Source organism: Eurosta solidaginis, chromosome 4 (assembly GCF_040869045.1).
Source record: "Eurosta solidaginis isolate ZX-2024a chromosome 4, ASM4086904v1, whole genome shotgun sequence".
NCBI lineage: Eukaryota > Metazoa > Arthropoda > Insecta > Diptera > Tephritidae > Eurosta > Eurosta solidaginis.
In genome coordinates, this window is record NC_090322.1 from 117,817,416 (window position 1) to 117,834,978 (window position 17,563).

The window sequence follows — 17,563 nt, forward strand, 5'->3', positions numbered from 1 at the left end:
TACTAGTCTAAAAATAAACTGTGCGAAATTTTACTCGACTTGGATAACTTTTAAAACTACCATGTTACATTTGACAATTTTCAAAACCATATGCATTCAGTGCGGAAGTATATCATAGCACTAAAATAATTGAAAAAAAAATTAGGTAAACGGTTTTATTGAAAACAATACTTACGTGAAGTAATAATAATACTAAAAGCTACAAAATAATTAGGTAGGCCCTAAGTACTAGTTGTGGTTGTAGCAGTACTTCGCCCCACCTAATAGCTGCGACCGATCACAAATTGTCATCAATATCCTCTAACGGGAGTTCAAGGAAACTTGCTGTTTCAACAGGGGTGGACCATAATGAAAGGGGTGTTAGAGGCGTTGGTTCCACATTACAATTAAAGAGATGGTTGGTGTCATGTGGGGACACAATGCAAGCGGGGCATACATTTTGTATGTCGGGGTTGATTCTGGATAGGTAAGAGTATAGCCTGTTATAGTATCCAGAACGAAGATGAGCTATGTAGTATAAACAGCCAACAATTTCAATGCCAAATGAGTAAACCAGTTAATGTGCTACCCTGTAACAAAAAGAGTCTAAATTTTAATCAACACAAAAGGGGCATTTGCTAATTGTTGCTGACAGCGCAATTCACACGATTTAATACAGATGTGTGTACAACGCACGACTAAACCAAATTTGCATTTAGGCAAATTTGCTGACATTGCATTTCCCACAGACGTCACAACTCAACACAAATATGTAGGTACATATTTGTGTCGATTTGTATGTAGGTATGTAAGTATGTATATTTAAAGTAAATATGTATGTAAAAATATGTTTAAAATAATTTAGTATAAATAAGCTAACAATATTTTAATAAAGATTCATTCACTCATTCACACTTACACCTCACAAACACTCTATTCACTTTCCACCTTTTATATGGCGATCCTGCCTTTGATACTGCCGGCTGATTTTTCAGCCTAAGTTCATTACTGGCAAGGATACGCCTTTTATATGGCGATCCTGCCTTGATTATACTGGCTGATTATGCAGCCTAATTCATTGATAAGGATAATACTGGCTGATTATTCAGCCTAAGCGATACATATATATTTACACATACTTCACATATCATACAACAGTAACAACAAAAAAAAAAAATCGACAGTGCTAAGCGGTACTCCAAATTGCCAAACATTTTTCCGAGTGCAGCTGCGGCAAGCGAAGTGGAATAATTTTTGCTAGATAATTGGGAAGAAATTAACGAATACCCTGAAGAAAAAGGTAAAAATACTACAAGGGCAACAAATCTCAAAACAGCAGCGAGAAATCGACAGTGCTAGGCGGTGCTCCAAATTGCCAAACATTTTACCAAGTGGAGCCGCGGCAAGCGCAGTGGAATAATATTTGCCGGATAATTGGGAAGAAATTAAAGAAAGCCGGCATCACAAATACACAGCAAAAAATAAAAAGGACAAAATTCAACAAAGGCAGCAAATATCTATTATAATAATTAACAATAATAAATATTTTTAAGTAGGTAACAATAACAATATTCCGGCAACCTAACGGCTGCCTATTGACAAGCAAAAATTATATTTTTGCTGTAAAAAATTTTTTTTCTCTCCTAATTATTGAATTATGTTCCCAGAAGAGGACATACAAAATCAAAGTCAATTTGACCAAATTTTTGATAAATTAGTTAGATTAAATTTAAATTTGCAAGGAGGTGAAAACAAAACAATCGAGGAGTACAAAAGAGAAATAGGATTAAAAAAATTGAGGAACGTAAAGTCCCAAAGCCGGTAAAATTGGAAAGAAGAAGAGGAGGAAAACAGCAAAGCTATACGAAACAAGCAATGAAGGCTAATTTCGGGTGTAACCGAACATTACATACTCAGTTGAGAGCTATGGAGACAAAATAAGGGAAAATCACAATGTAGGAAAATGAACCTAGGGTAACCCTGGAATATGTTTATATGGCATGTGTATCAAATGGAAGGTATTAAAGAGTATTTTAAGAGGGAGTGGGCCATAGTTCTATAAGTGGACGCCATTTAAGGATATCGCAATAAAGGTGGACCAGGGCTGACTCTAGAATTTGTTTGTACGATATGGGTATCAAATGAAAGGTGTTAATGAGTATTTTAAAATGGAGTGGGCCTTAGTTCTATAGGTGCACACCTTTTCGGGATATATCCATAAAGGTGAACCAGGGGTGACTCTAGAATTTATTGTACGATATGGGTATCAAATGAAAGGTGTTAATGAGTATTTTAAAAGGGAGTGGCCCTTAGATCTATAGGTGGATTCCTTTTCGAGATATCGCCAAAATGGTGGACCAGGGGTGACTCTAGAATTTTTTTGTACGATATGGTATTTTAAAAGGGAGTGGGCCTTAGTTCTATAGGTGGACAACTTTTCGGGATATATCCATAAAAGTGAACCAGGGGTGACTCTAGAATTGATTGTACGATATGGGTATCAAATGAAAGGTGTTAATGAGTATTTTAAAAGGGAGTGGGCCTCAGTTCTATAGGTGGACGCCTTTTCGAGATATCGCCATAAAGGTGGACCAGGGGTGACTTTAGAATTTTTTTGTACGATATGGTATTTTAAAAGGGAGTGGACCTTAGTTCTATTGGTGGACGCCTTTTCGAGATTTCGCCATAAAGGTGGACCAGGGGTGACTCTAGAATTTGTTTCTACGATATGGGTATCAAATGAAAGGTGTTAATGAGTATTTTAAAAGGTAGTGGGTCTTAGTTCTATAGGTGGACGCCTTTTCGAGATATCGCCATAAAGGTGGACCAGGGGTGACTCTAGAATTTGTTTGTACGATATGGGTATCAAATGAAAGGTGTTAGTGAGTGTTTTAAAAGGGAGTGGGCCTTAGTTCTATTGGTGGACGCCTTTTCGAGATATCGCCATAAAGGTGGACCAGGGGTGACTCTAGAATTTGTTTCTACGATGTGGGTGTCAAACGAAAGGTGTTAATGAGTATTTAAAAGGGAGTGGGCATAAGTTCTATAGGTGGACGCCTTTTCGAGATATGTTATAAAGGTGAACCAGGGTTGACTCTAGAATGCGTTTGTACAATATGGGTATCAAACGAAAGGTGATAATGAGTATTTTAAAAGGGAGTGGGCTTTAGTTCTATAGGTGGACGCCTTTTCGAGATATCGCCATAAAGGTGGACCAGGGGTGACTCTAGAATTTGTTTGTACGATATGGGTATCAAATGAAAGGTTCTAATGAGTATTTTAAAAGGGAATGGGCCTTAGTTCTATAGGTGGACGCCTTTTCGAGATATCGCCATAATGGTGGACCAGGGGTGACTGTAGAATTTTTTTGTACGATATGGGTAACAAATGAAAGGTGTTAACGAGTGTTTTAAAAGGGAGTGGGCCTAAGTTCTATTGGTGGACGCCTTTTCGATATATCGCCATAAAGGTGGACCAGGGGTGACTCTAGAATTTGTTTGTACGATATGGGTATCAAACGAAAGGTGTTAATGAGTATTTTAAAAGGGAGTGGGCCTTAGATCTATTGGTGGACGCCTTTTCGATATATCGCCATAAAGGTGGACCAGGGGTGACTCTAGAATTTTTTTGTACGATATGGGTAACAAATGAAAGGTGTTAATGAGTATTTTAAAAGGTAGTGGGTCTTAGTTCTATTGGTGGACGCCTTTTCGAAATATCGCCACAAAGGTGGACCAGGGGTGACTCTAGAATTTGTTTCTACGATATGGGTATCAAACGAAAGGTGTTAATGAGTATTTTAAAAGGGAGTGGGCCTTAGATCTATAGGTGGAGGCCTTTTCGAGATATCGTTATAAAGGTGGACCAGGGGTGACTCTAGAATTTGTTTGTACGATATGGGTATCAAATGAAAGGTGTTAATGAGTATTTTAAAAGGTAGTGGGCCTTAGTTCTATTGGTGGACGCCTTTTCGAAATATCGCCATAAAGGTGGACCAGGGGTGACTCTAGAATTTGTTTCTACGATATGGGTATCAAACGAAAGGTGTTAATGAGCATTTTAAAAGGGAGTGGGCCTTAGATCTATAGGTGGACGCCTTTTCGAGATATCGTTATAAAGGTGGACCAGGGTTGACTCTATAATGTGTTTGTACGATATGGGTATGAAATTAATGGTGTTAATGAGTTGTATATGTAAAGGCGTTTTCGAGATATCGACCAAAATGTGGACCAGGGTGACCCAGAACATCATCTGTCGCGTACCGCTAATTTATTTATATATGTAATACCACGGACAGTATTCCTGCCAAGATTCCAAGGGCTTTTGATTTCGCCCTGCAAAACTTTTGCATTTTCTTCTACTTAATATGATAGCTGTCACACCCATTTTAAAAAGTTTTTTTCTAAAGTTATATTTTGCGTCAATAAACCAATCCAATTACCACGTTTCATCCCTTTTTTCGTATTTGGTATAGATTTATGGAATTTTTTTCATTTTACGTAATTTTCGATATCGAAAAAGTGGGCGTGGTCATAGTCGGATTTCGCTCATTTTTTATACCAATACAAAGTGAGTTCGGATAAGTACGTGAACTGTGTTTAGTAAAGATATATCGATTTTTGCTCAATTTATCGTGTTAACGGCCGAGCAGAAGGACAGACGATAAACTCTGTATAAAAACTGGCCTGGCTTCAACCGATTTCGCCTTTTTTCACGGAAAATAGTTATCGTCCTAGAATCTAAAGCCCCTACCAAATTTCACAAGGATTGGTACATTTTTGTTCGATTTATGGCATTAAAAGTATCCTAGACAAATTAAATGAAAAAGGGCGGAGCCACGCCCATTTTGAAACTTTCTTTTATTTTTGTATTTTGTTGCACCGTTTCATTACTGGAGTTGAATGTTGACATAATTTACTTATATACTGTAAAGGTATTAAATTTTTTATTAAAATTCACTTTAAAAAATTTTTTTTTTTAAAGTGGGCGTGGTCGTTCCCCGATTTTGCTAATTTTTATTAAGCATATATATAGTAATAGGAGTAACGTTCCTGCCAAATTTCATCATGATATCTTCAACGACTGCCAAATTACAGCTTGCAAAACTTTTAAATTACATTATTTTAAAAGTGGGCGGTGCCACGCCCCTTGTCCAAAATTTTACTAATTTTCTATTCTGCGTCATAATTTCAACTCACATACCAAGTTTCATCGCTTTATCCGTCTTTGGTAATGAATTATGGCAGTTTTTGGGTTTTTCGAAATTTTCGATATCGAAAAAGTGGGCGTGGTTATAGTCCGATATCGTTCATTTTAAATAGCGATCTGAGATGAGTGCCCAGGAACCTACATACCAAATTTCATCAAGATACCTCCAAATTTACTCAAGTTATCGTGTTAACGGACGGACGGACGGACGGACATGGCTCAATTAAATTTTTTTTCGATACTGATGATTTTGATATATGGAAGTTTATATCTATCTCGATTCCTTTATACCTGTACAACCAACCGTTATCCAATCAAAGTTAATATACTCTGTGAGCTCTGCTCAACTGAGTATAAAAATAAACTTGAGTACAAGTAGGGAAGAAAAAATTAACTTACAGAAGGTAATAAAGAAGTTAAGGAATATAAAAGCAATAAGAAGCATCAAATAATAGTAAAAGAGGACATAAAAAACCAAGGCCAGTAATATAAACATTAGGGTGTCGAAAAAAAAATATAAAATAAAATTTTGTAAAACTATTGATTTTAAATTATTGAAAGACCTAGGAAGATTAAAACTTATGTAAAAGGCCCACTTGAGGACCTTAAAAATGAAATTGAAATTGTAGATGAGGAAAAAACTCTAGTATGGTTGAAAAATTATTGGAAACTTATTGATATGCCTGGGGAACCAACAATATGGAATGTAAGGAACCCATTTGCAACAACACCTGTGGAGTTATATAAGTCGGAAGTCAAATTTTTAGGAAGAACAGACTAATATACTGACAAAACATTAATAAAGAAAAAAAAAAATGTTTCTTCATATTTTTTTTACGATGGGAGGCCAATAATCAAAAATAGAAAAACCAACAGCAAACGTTGTAAACTCAGTCCAAGTAGTAGACCATACTGAGGCACTAGATACTATTAAGGTCATGCTTCTAACTATCTGTGTAGCTAGTTGCATTAATTTGTTTCTGAAGCGTTACTCAACCCATAACAAATTGCTAAAAAAGCGATATGCCAGCCACGCCGACGGTTTAGATAAGGTTTAACAAACTTTTTTATCTATCATCCCCAATGGGCAAATGGGAAGATATCGTTAAACTACTCATAGAAGAAAAAACGATAGGAGAAAAATCTTACAAATGTATTAATAAAAAGGCAAGTAGTATGGAAATACCAGTTCTAGCTCAATTTTGTATGGAAAAAATGGTGCAAGGAAAATGGTGTGTGTCCTGGCTAAACTCACCACAGACCGATCTATACACCGCTAGGTGTCGCATCCGTTCTTCCGGTTTGTGTTCTGGCTGAGCTCACCTAGAACTGGTATTTCCATACTACTAAGGCAGAAACAGTAGTAAAGCATCTCAAAATAATAGTTGAAGCATTTAACCAAATAGGAAAAAAAATACAACAGTTAAATGGTAAACTAGACGACAATCGAAAAGGCCAAGCATATCGAATTTTTACCAGCGTTAGAGACAAGTTGGTGTCCTCACTTACAAGATATGATATAGAATTCATAGTACCAACGAGATTCAAAAAAGAAATAGAAATAGACTAGCACATTCCTGCTGGAGTCATCCTCCGATTTAGAAGAGGAACCAAAAGTAGAACAAAAAGAAGAACAAAAGCTAGAACAAAAAGAAATTTTAATAGAGACATTAAACTACCAAACAAGAAAAGACAAAATGGCACAAACCACAGTCGAATTTTTAAAAACGGCTTCGTCAATTCTGCCTGAGTTTGATGGTAAGCCTGAAAACTTACATGGTTTCTTAGACGCACTAGATATCTTAGAACAAATTAGGGATACTCATGAGACCATAGCAGTCTCCATGATAAAAACTAAGCTCAAGGGAACAGCTAGAAACCTTTTGAGCACTGAAAATTCAATACTAGCAATAAAGCAAAAATTGAGTTCAGCAATTAAAGGTGAATCTGTAGAAGTTTTGACGGCAAAACTCTTAAACTTCCAACAGCGCAGTAAAACAGCTAACCAGTACACTGCCGAAATCGAAAAATTAACAAAATCGTTGGAGGGTGCTTACATATCTGACGGTCTTGCACCTGATTTGGCAACCAAATATGCCACACAATCAGCTGTAAAGGCTATATGTAAGAACTCGGCTAACGAAAGAGTTAAATTGATAATGCAAGCAGGAACTTTCACATCTATGAACGGGGCTATACCAAAATTTACGAATAGCTGTACTGAAGCCACGGGTAACTCAATTACAGTGTTACGCCTGACGCGCTCACAAGGTAATTACCGAGGTAACTTCCGAAGAAGCTACCAAAAAAATAATTATCGAGGTAACCAAAACCGAAGATATTATAGTAATTCTAACAGGTATAATAATAATAATAGTAATAGAATAATTGGCGGCCACCGTGGTGTGATGGTAGCGTGATCCGCCTATCACGCCGTATGCCCTGGGTTCAACTCCCGGGCAAAGCAACATCAAAATTTTAGAAATAAGGTTTTTCAATTAGAAGAAAAATTTTCTAAGCGGGGTCGCCCCTCGGCAGTGTTTGGCAAGCGCTCCGGGTGTATTTCTGCCATGAAAAGCTCTCAGTGAAAACTCATCTGCCTTGCAGATGCCGTTCGGAGTCGGCATAAAACATGTAGGTCCCGTCCGGCCAATTTGTAGGGAAAATCAAGAGGAGCACGACACAAATTGGAAGAGAAGCTCGGCCTTAGATCTCTTCGGAGGTTATCGCGCCTTACATTTATTTATTTTTTTTAATAGACAAAATAATAATTTCCCAAGACGCAATTTTGGAGGCCAGTCAAGATCATCTATTCAGAGTAACACGAGCAATCTCCGTAATATAAACCAACAGGAAAACCAGCAAACTCCACTCCAACAGTAAACTCCAACGGTAATAAAGTATGTACATTCAACTTGCATTTAAACAGCTACATATCTTCCAATACCACTCTAAATAAGTCAACTTCAACGTCCTGATAGATACAGGAGCGGATATCTCAATAATAAAGAAGGGTCAAATTGACAGTAATGTCACGATAAATAACTCACAAATCACAGATTTAAAAGGTATTGGCCGGGGCATAACAAGCACACTTGAAACTGTAAAATCAGATGTAACAGATGATAGTCTTTTAATACGACACAAATTTCACATAGTAGAAAATGATTTCCCTATCCCTTGTGATGGAATTTTGGGACTCGACTTCATTAAAAAATATAATTACATTTTAGATTATAATAAAAATGGGGACGACCTAATACTACGACCATACGATTACCCAGAAGATATAGTAATACAAATGACAAATAAACCAACAATCAATAGCATTACAACACCCGCAAGATCCGAAGTAATTAGACAGGTTCATGTCAATAGTTACAATTAGGAACTATTAGTACCTCATCAAGAATTGACTGATGGCATTTTTGTAGCCAACACGATAGTAAACTCAAATCAAGCTTTAATAAGAATAATAAATACAACAGATAAACATGCAATCATTCAAGATTATGACATCAAAACAGAAAGTTTAGAGAATTATGTAATAATTGAAAATACACCTCACTGTAAAGCTAATAATAAAGAAAAGTTAGAAAGATTGAATAAAAATTTCCCGCCATGCGCTAGTAAATCACTCAACACATTATGCTCAGAATTCGTTGATATATTTTCATTCGAAACAGAACCAATCACGACCATCAATTTTTACAAACAAAAGTTGCATATGAAAGATAACACTCCTGTGTATATTAAAAATTATAGACTACCTGAAGCACATAAGAATGAAATAAATAAACAAGTAAATAAACTAATTCAAGATGATATTGTGGAACCATCAACCTCAGAGTACAACAGCCCTATTTTATTGGTACCTAAAAAGTCCCTTCCGAGCAAACAAGAAAAAAGGTGGAGATTAGTTGTTGATTTCAGACAAATAAATAAAAAATTAACAGCTGATAAATTCCCTTTGCCTAGTGTTTGAGCGACTGTCGTAGTCGCCAACAACCAACCCTTTTATTTTAAGAATATTGGACTTATAAACAATTTTGAATTATACGCTTCAATATGTATTATTGCACATGTTCTATTGAATTTAAACATATTTTGAATTTAAGCGTATATTTATGAATTAGTTAGAATACGTATAATTCTTAACCGTAATACTCATGTTAAACTCGGATTATCACTCATAAAATTGTAAAATGAACGCTTGAGCATATTTCGCCCCTCTGGCAACCACAACCATTGGTTTACAAAAATATGCACATATCGTTAGCTTAATGAGAAAATGTGCTAAGTCAACTTTTATATATGAGTGTTTATTTAATTAATGAAATAAGTTAATTGTTACATTTTAAAGTTAATGCGTCAAAGTATATCAACTGAAAGATAAAAAAGTAATAAAGAAGAAGATAAAGAATGTTCTGGCAAAACAGTTGCCAGATCTAATATACATATATTATAAATGGCAAAGTTTGGATGTGAAGATGTTTGGATGTTTGCCCAGACGTTTGTCTTTGTGACTCAATCACGCAAGAGAACGGCTGGACCGATTTGGATGAAATTTTGCACACATATAGCCAATAGTCTAGAAGGATCTACTAGCTATATATTTTTCAAAAGGGGGGAGGTCCCCGCCCCCTAGGAACAGTTATAATTTAATTATTATATTTTTTAGTCTTTGCGACTGAATCACGCCAGAACGGCTACACGGATTTTGATGAAATTTGGAACACAGACAGTAGTCTACTAGCGAAATTTTTTTCGAACATGGAAAGAGGGGTGGGGGTCCCACGACCCCTTCGAGCAATTACTTTTTAATAATTTTTACAGATTATAACTTTACGTATACTGGCCTTCACCAATATCACAGACTCAAGGGGTCAAATAAGTCGAGGGCTTACAAAGTGAGCAGTGACACCCTCCGTCTCCCTCCCCCCTTCTCTCCACCTCTGGTGTAAAATCTATAAATTATTATAACTCAAAATAAATTTTCTCCAAAATCAAGAGTTTTTGGTATCTGGCACATACAGATCGAGATCTAAACAATTTTGGAAAAACGATCAGTGGTCCTCTCCTTCTCCCCCCGCCATCCGCCCTCCTTCAATTGTTTTTATTAGCACGCTTTTATTAGCTTTACCTGTATGTTTCTTTGCAACTCTTCATTCGCTCCAACGCGCCTGCTGCCTTATTAAAATGGTTCTACAATTAGCTTCGCCTTATTTGTAATCCCGTTGGGGTCATATTGAGACCCTTCCGGGAAAATTTTTGGATGGTTTTCGGGATCCCGCCGGGGTCATTTCGGGACTTTTTCGGTACTATTTCGGGATCATTATGGGACCCTTCCGGGATCATTTCTGTATAGTTTTCGGGATCCGTCCGGGATCCCGTCGGGGTTATTTTCGGGACTACTCCGGGATCATTTCGGGACTATTTCGCAATAATTTAGGGACCTTTCCGGCATCATTTGGGGTCCCTTCCGGCATCATTTCTGGATGGTTTTCGGGATTCGTCCGGGATCATTTCGGGACTATTAGGGGATCATTTGAAGACCTTTCCGGCATCATTTCTGCATAGTTTACGGGATCCGTCGGGGATCATTTCGGGACTATTAGGGGATCATTTGAAGACCTTTCCGGCATCATTTCTGGATAGGGTCCGGGATCCGTCGGGGATCTCGATGGGGTCATTTCGGGATTTTTTCTCGACTAAAACGGTATCATTTGGGACACCCTTTCGGCATCATTTCTGGATGATTTTCGGGATCCGTCAGGGTCATTTCGGGACTTTTTCTCGATTAATAGGGGAATATTTGGGGATCCTTTCGGCATCATTTCTGGATGGTTTTCGGGATCCGCCCAGGATCATTTCGGGGCTATAAGGGATCATTTGAAGACCTTTCCGGCATCATTTCTGCATATTTTCCGGGATCCGTCGGGGATATCGACGGGGTCACTTCGGGACTATTTCGGCATCATTTCTGCATAGTTTCCGGGGTTCGTCCGAGATCCTGTAGGAGTCATTTAGGGACTTTTTCTCGGCTAATACGGGATCATTTTGGACACCCTTTCGGCATCATTTCTGGATGGTTTTCGGAATCCGTCCGGGATACCGTCGGGGTCATTTCGGGACTTTTTCTCGACTAATACGGGATTATTTGGGGACCCTTTCGGCATCATTTCGGGATGGTTTTCGGGATCCGTCCGGGATCCCGTCAGGGTCATTTCGGGACTATTAGTGGATCGTTTTAGGACCTTTCCGGCATCATTTCTGGATAGTTTACGGGATCCGTCCGGGATCACGTCGCGATCATTTCAGGTCTTTTTCGGGATCATTTGGGGTATTTTCCTGCATCATTTGTAGATGGTTTTCGGTATCCGTCCGGGATCCCGTCGGGGTTATTTCGGGATCATTTGCGGTCCCTTCCGGCATCATTTCTGGATGGTTTTCGGAATTCGTCCGGGACCCGTCGGGGTCATATTAGGAATTTTTCGGGATCATTTGGGGCACCTTCCTGCATCATTTCTAGATGGTTTTCGGGATCCCGTCTGGGTCATTTCGGGACTTTTTCGGGATCATTTTGGGTATTTTTCGGCATCATATCTAGGTGGTTTTCGGGATGCGTCCTGGATCCCGTCGAGGTTATTTCGGGACTTTTTCACGACTAATTCGTGATCATTTGGAGACCCTTTCTGCATAATTTCTGTATGGTTTTCGGGATCCGTTCGGAATCCCAGCAGGGTAATTTCGGGACTATTAGGGGATCATTTGGGCACCTTTCCGGCATCATTTCTGGATTGTTTTCGGGATCCGTCCGGTATCCCGTCAGGGCAATTTCGGGACTATTAAGAGATCATTGGAGGACGTTTCCGGCATCATTTCTGGATAGTTTTCGGGATTCCGTCCGTGATCCCGTCAGGGTAATTTCGGGACTTTTTCGGGACTATTTCGGAATCATTTTGGGACCCCTCCGGGATAATTTCTGGATGATTTTCGGGATCTGTCCGGGATTCCGTCGGAACTTTTCGGGACTATTTCAGGATAATTTGGCGACCCTTCAGAGATCAATTCTGGATGGTTTTCGGGATCCGTCCGGGATCCCGTCAGTGTCATTTCGGGACTTTTTCGGGACCATTTCGGAATCAGTTTGGGACCCCTCCTTGATAATTTCTGCATGATTTTCGGGATCTGTCCGGGATCCCGTCGGAGTTATTTCGGGACTATTTTGGGATAATTTCTGAATGAATTTTGGGATTCCTCCGTGATACCGTCGGAGTTATTTCGGGACTTTTCCGGGATCATTTAGGGATCCCTCCAGATTCATGGATGGTTTTCGCGATCCCGTCAGGGTCAAATCGGGACTATTTCGACATCATTTGGAGACACTTCCGTCATTATTTCGGGATCCATACGGAATCCCGTCAGCGTACTTTCCGAACTTTTTCAGGGCTATATCGGGTTCCGTCAAAAACATTTTAGGACTTTTTTGGGAGTATTTTGGGATCATTTGAGGATAGATACTTCAGGGATAATTTCTGGATGATTTTCGGGATTCCTGCAGGATCCCGTCATGATTATTTTGGGTCCCCTCCGGGATAATTTCTGGATCCTTTTCGGGATCTGTCCGGAATCCCGTCGGAGTTATTTCGGGACTATTTCGGGGCTTTTTGTGGATTATTTCGGGATCATTTTGAGACCCTTCCAGGATAATTTCTGTATGAGTTACGGGATCTGTCCGGGATTCCGTCGGAGTTTTTTCTGGACTCTCCGGACTATTTCGCAATCATTTGCGGACCCTTCAGAGATCAATTCTAGATGGTTTTCTGGATCCCGTCAGGATCATTTCACGAATTTTTCGGAATTTTTCGGAACTATTTCGGAATCATTTTGGGGTCCTATGTAATTTCGGGACTATTAGGGGATCATTTGGGGACCTTTCCGGCATCATTTCTGGATTGTTTTCGGGATCCGTCCGGTATCCCGTCAGGGTAATTTCGGGACTATTAAGAGATCATTTGAGGACGTTTCCGGTATCATTTCTGGATAGTTTTCGGGATTCCGTCCGTGATCCCGTCAGGGTAATTTCGGGACTTTTTTGGGAGTATTTCGGGATCATTTGAGGATAGATACTTCAGAGTTAATTTCTGGATGATTTTCGGGATCTGTCCAGGAATTTTATTATCATCTTGGGACCCTTCCGGGATCATTTTAGGTCTCTTCGCAACCGGTAGTTCTGCACACATGCCTTTTAAATTATGAGCTTTTATGGCCGTGGATTTGCTGGCTAATTATTCGTAATTAAAATTCGGTATATTTTATCTTCAATCTATCACAGCTTTTTCGTTCTATTTTTGAGTTTTTTTAAATAAATCGTGTAAACGAACTGTTATAACTATAATTACACTTTTTGTAATATTTTAACCAACTAAATACCCGAAAAAGCAACACTATTTTGATCTAAAAAATTCTCTTTGGTTTTAACTAATTGTAGTTTCTATGAGTAGTAATTCTTTCACCCCTCTCATATCAGTTAATTTAATTTAAAAACAAAATGTATTTTTTTTTTTCGAAAAACTGTATTGTACTATTCATGAAAGCGTGTCTTTCAGCTTATCTTCTAATTTAGTTCTTTTTTTTTTACTAAATTACAAAAATAAAATATATTAGACAAAAATAATTTTTAAACAGATAAATTGATAAGCAGGCTAACGTGAAAGCACATATATTTTATTTTCTCCTTGCGGACGGGGCCGCGGGTAAAGGCTAGTCTAATCTAATCTAATATATATTATAAATGGCAAAGTTTGGATGTGAAGATGTTTGGATGTTTGTCCAGACGTTTGTCTTTGTGACTCAATCACGCAAGAACGGCTGGACCGATTTGGATGAAATTTTGCACACATATAGCCAATAGTCTAGAAGGATCTACTAGCTATATATTTTTCAAAAGGGGGGAGGTACTATTTCGGGATCATTATGGGACCCTTCCGGGATCATTTCTGTATAGTTTTCGGGATCCGTCCGGGATCCCGTCGGGGTTATTTTCGGATATTTTCGGGACTACTCCGGGATCATTTCGGGACTATTTCGCAATCATTTAGGGACATTTCCGGCATCATTTCTGGATAGGTTTCGGGATCCGTTCGGCATCCCGTCGGGGTATTTTTGGGATCATTTGCGTACCTTTGAGAGATAAATTCTTGATCGCTTCCGGGATCATTACGGGAATTTTTCGGGGTCATTTTGGATCCCTTCCGCCATTATTTCTGGATGGTTTTCGGGATCCGTCCGGGATCCCGTCGGGGTAATTTCGGGACTTTTTCCGGATCATTTGGGGTCCCTTCCGGCATCATTTCTGGATGGTTTTCGGGATTCGTCCGGGATCATTTCGGGACTATTAGGGGATCATTTGAAGACCTTTCCGGCATCATTTCTGCATAGTTTACGGGATCCGTCGGGGATCATTTCGGGACTATTAGGGGATCATTTGAAGACCTTTTCGGCATCATTTCTGGATAGCGTCCGGGATCCGTCGGGGATCTCGATGGTGTCATTTCGGGACTTTTTCTCGACTAAAACGGTATCATTTGGGACACCCTTTCGGCATCATTTCTGGATGGTTTTCGGGATCCATCCGGGATCCCGTCAGGGTCATTTCGGGACTTTTTCTCGATTAATAGGGGAATATTTGGGGATCCTTTCGGCATCATTTCTGGATGGTTTTCGGTATCCGTCCAGGATAATTTCGGGGCTATTAGGGGATCATTTGAAGACCTTTCCGGCATCATTTCTGCATATTCTCGGGATCCGTCAGGGATATCAACGGGGTCATTTCGGGACTATTTCGGCATCATTTCTGCATAGTTTCCGAGATCCGTCGGGGATCTCGACGGGTCATTTCGGAACTATTTCGGAATCATTTGGGGTACCTACCGGGATCACATCTGGATGGTTTTTGGATTATTTCGGACTTTTTCGGGATCATTTGGGGTCCCTTCCGGCACCATTTCTGGATTGGTTTTCCCTCGGGGTCATTTTGGGACTTTTTCGAGATCATTTGGGTCCCTTCCGGCATATTTCTGGATGGTTTTTGTGGAGTATCCCACAAACACGAACTGTTACTCTTATGTTCACACGAACTGTTACTCGTATGTTCTCTTTAATAGATGTAAGCGATTCACTCTGTGACTTATGTATAACAATGAATTGAATTAATAAACCAGTCTTGAATTAGAACTTGTGTACATAACATGGTGGCAGCGGTCGGTTTTTAACTTACGCAAATACAAAAACGCGGTTTAACTAGCAAAATTCAAGTCCAGTGGAACACTAAATTACAAAGTATTTTATCATGACGGGTCCCGCTGAATCCCACACAGCACCTGCAATGGGAAACAGCAGCTTTACAGTGCGTTCTCCAGACCCTTTTACATTTAGTAATCCGGCGGAATGGCCCAGATGGCAGCGACGGTTCGAGAGATTTAGAATCGCCTCTAAACTCGAGAAAGCTTCAGAAAAGGAGCAAATAAACACGCTAATATATTTAATGGGGGACCAGGCGGATAATATTTTCTTATCCTTTCCCTTATCGCAAGCAAATAAGGAAAAATATGCGGAGGTAATGAAAGCCTTCACAAATCATTTTGTCGTCAAAACGAATGTCATATATGAGCGGGCAAAATTTAACCTTCGGAGCCAACTGGAAGGCGAACTTATCGAAGACTTCATCACGGATTTATACATACTTTCCGAAAACTGTAACTATGGTACATTACGCGATGAAATGATTAGAGACAAAATTGTTGTTGGGGTACGCGACCGCCGATTGTCCGAAAAATTACAACTAGTGACCGATTTGACATTGGAAAAAGCAATCACCGAAGTAAGGCAGCATCAAGCAGTAAGAAAGCAGCAGGTAGATCTCACCAACTCTTCTATACATAAAATCAGCGCAGAGGCAAACACACAAAAAAACAGAAGCACAGGCAAGAACATGGGTGGTAAAAAGGGGCAAAGCAAATGCATTTGGTGCGGTTCTCAGTATGTACACGTGAATCAGAACAATTGTCCAGCGAAGGGTAAGAGGTGCAACAAATGTAAAAAAATGAATCACTTTGCAAGCGTATGCAAATCAAGCGAAGCAAAAAGTAAGCCGAGAGTCAACCAACTAAACACCTCACTTCACGAGCCACCTTCAGGAAAAACGGAATTTTTAGGAATGCTCTCAGTAAATAACATAAACGAATGCCACTCTTGGCAAGTAAAAATATACGTAAACCAAGGTAATATTAATTTTATGATAGACACCGGGTCGCCGATTGATGCGATTTCATACGAAACGTATGGAAATACTTTTTCAAATACAAAGCTATACAAATCTGACAAAGCTATTTCGGGACCGGACGGAAAATCATTAGTAGTAAAGGGAATGTTTCAGGCAGATATGAAATTTCAGCAAAATGAAATAAAAAGCAACATTTATGTAATCGAAGGTCTGCAGAAACATTTGCTTAGCTTGAGTACGGGTATGAGGTTAGGGTTGATTACAAAAAATACCATATCATACATAGGCGGCGAAGATCGTACGCAAATAAAAACACAAAAATCATCAGTTGACATCAATAAAGAATTTCCATCACTTTTCAATGCGCTTGGTTGCTTAAAAGACTTCCAATGTAACATCAAATTGAAAAATGATGCTAAGCCCTTTCAAATATTTACGGCACGGAGAGTACCGGTAGCCCTACGCAATGTTTTGAAGTCCAAGCTAGACGAAATGGTTAAGATGGGGGTAATAAAAGAAGTGGACGAGCCCACACCCTGGTGTTCCCCTATGGTAATTACTACAAAAAGTAATGGTGATATTCGCCTATGCGTTGATTTAACTAAGCTAAACGCATCCGTTGAAAGGGAAATACACCCGATGCCGGTGGCCGATCACACTCTGGCACAATTAGCAGGAGCAAAACTTTTCTCAAAATTAGACGCTAATTCGGGATTTTGGCAAGTAAAGTTAAACGAGGCATCCCAATTATTGACAACATTTTTAACACCGTTTGGTAGGTACTGTTTTTTGAGAATGCCTTTTGGTATTACCTCGGCACCCGAGATTTATCAAAAGCGGATGCAGTATATACTGCGCGACATTAAGGGGGCAGTCTGCCAAATGGACGACATATTGGTGTTTGGCTCGGATGCCAAATCACATGATGATATTCTACGTAAAGTTCTAAGAAAATTACAAGAGAATGGCGCTACATTAAACAGGGACAAGTGCGAAATTGGTACTAGTTCCCTAAGGTTTCTAGGTCACGTTGTCGATGCCAGCGGAATCCGGCCAAACAGTTCACGAATAGCGGCCATCGAAAACTAT

General features: G+C 39.3%; 1 protein-coding gene across 10 annotated transcripts in view; it reads left to right on the forward strand.

The window, feature by feature from the left end:
- The window catches only part of LOC137250204 (uncharacterized), a 300,510-nt gene that overhangs the window by 103,363 nt on the left and 179,584 nt on the right, over positions 1 to 17,563 (forward strand). The window lies entirely within an intron of this gene.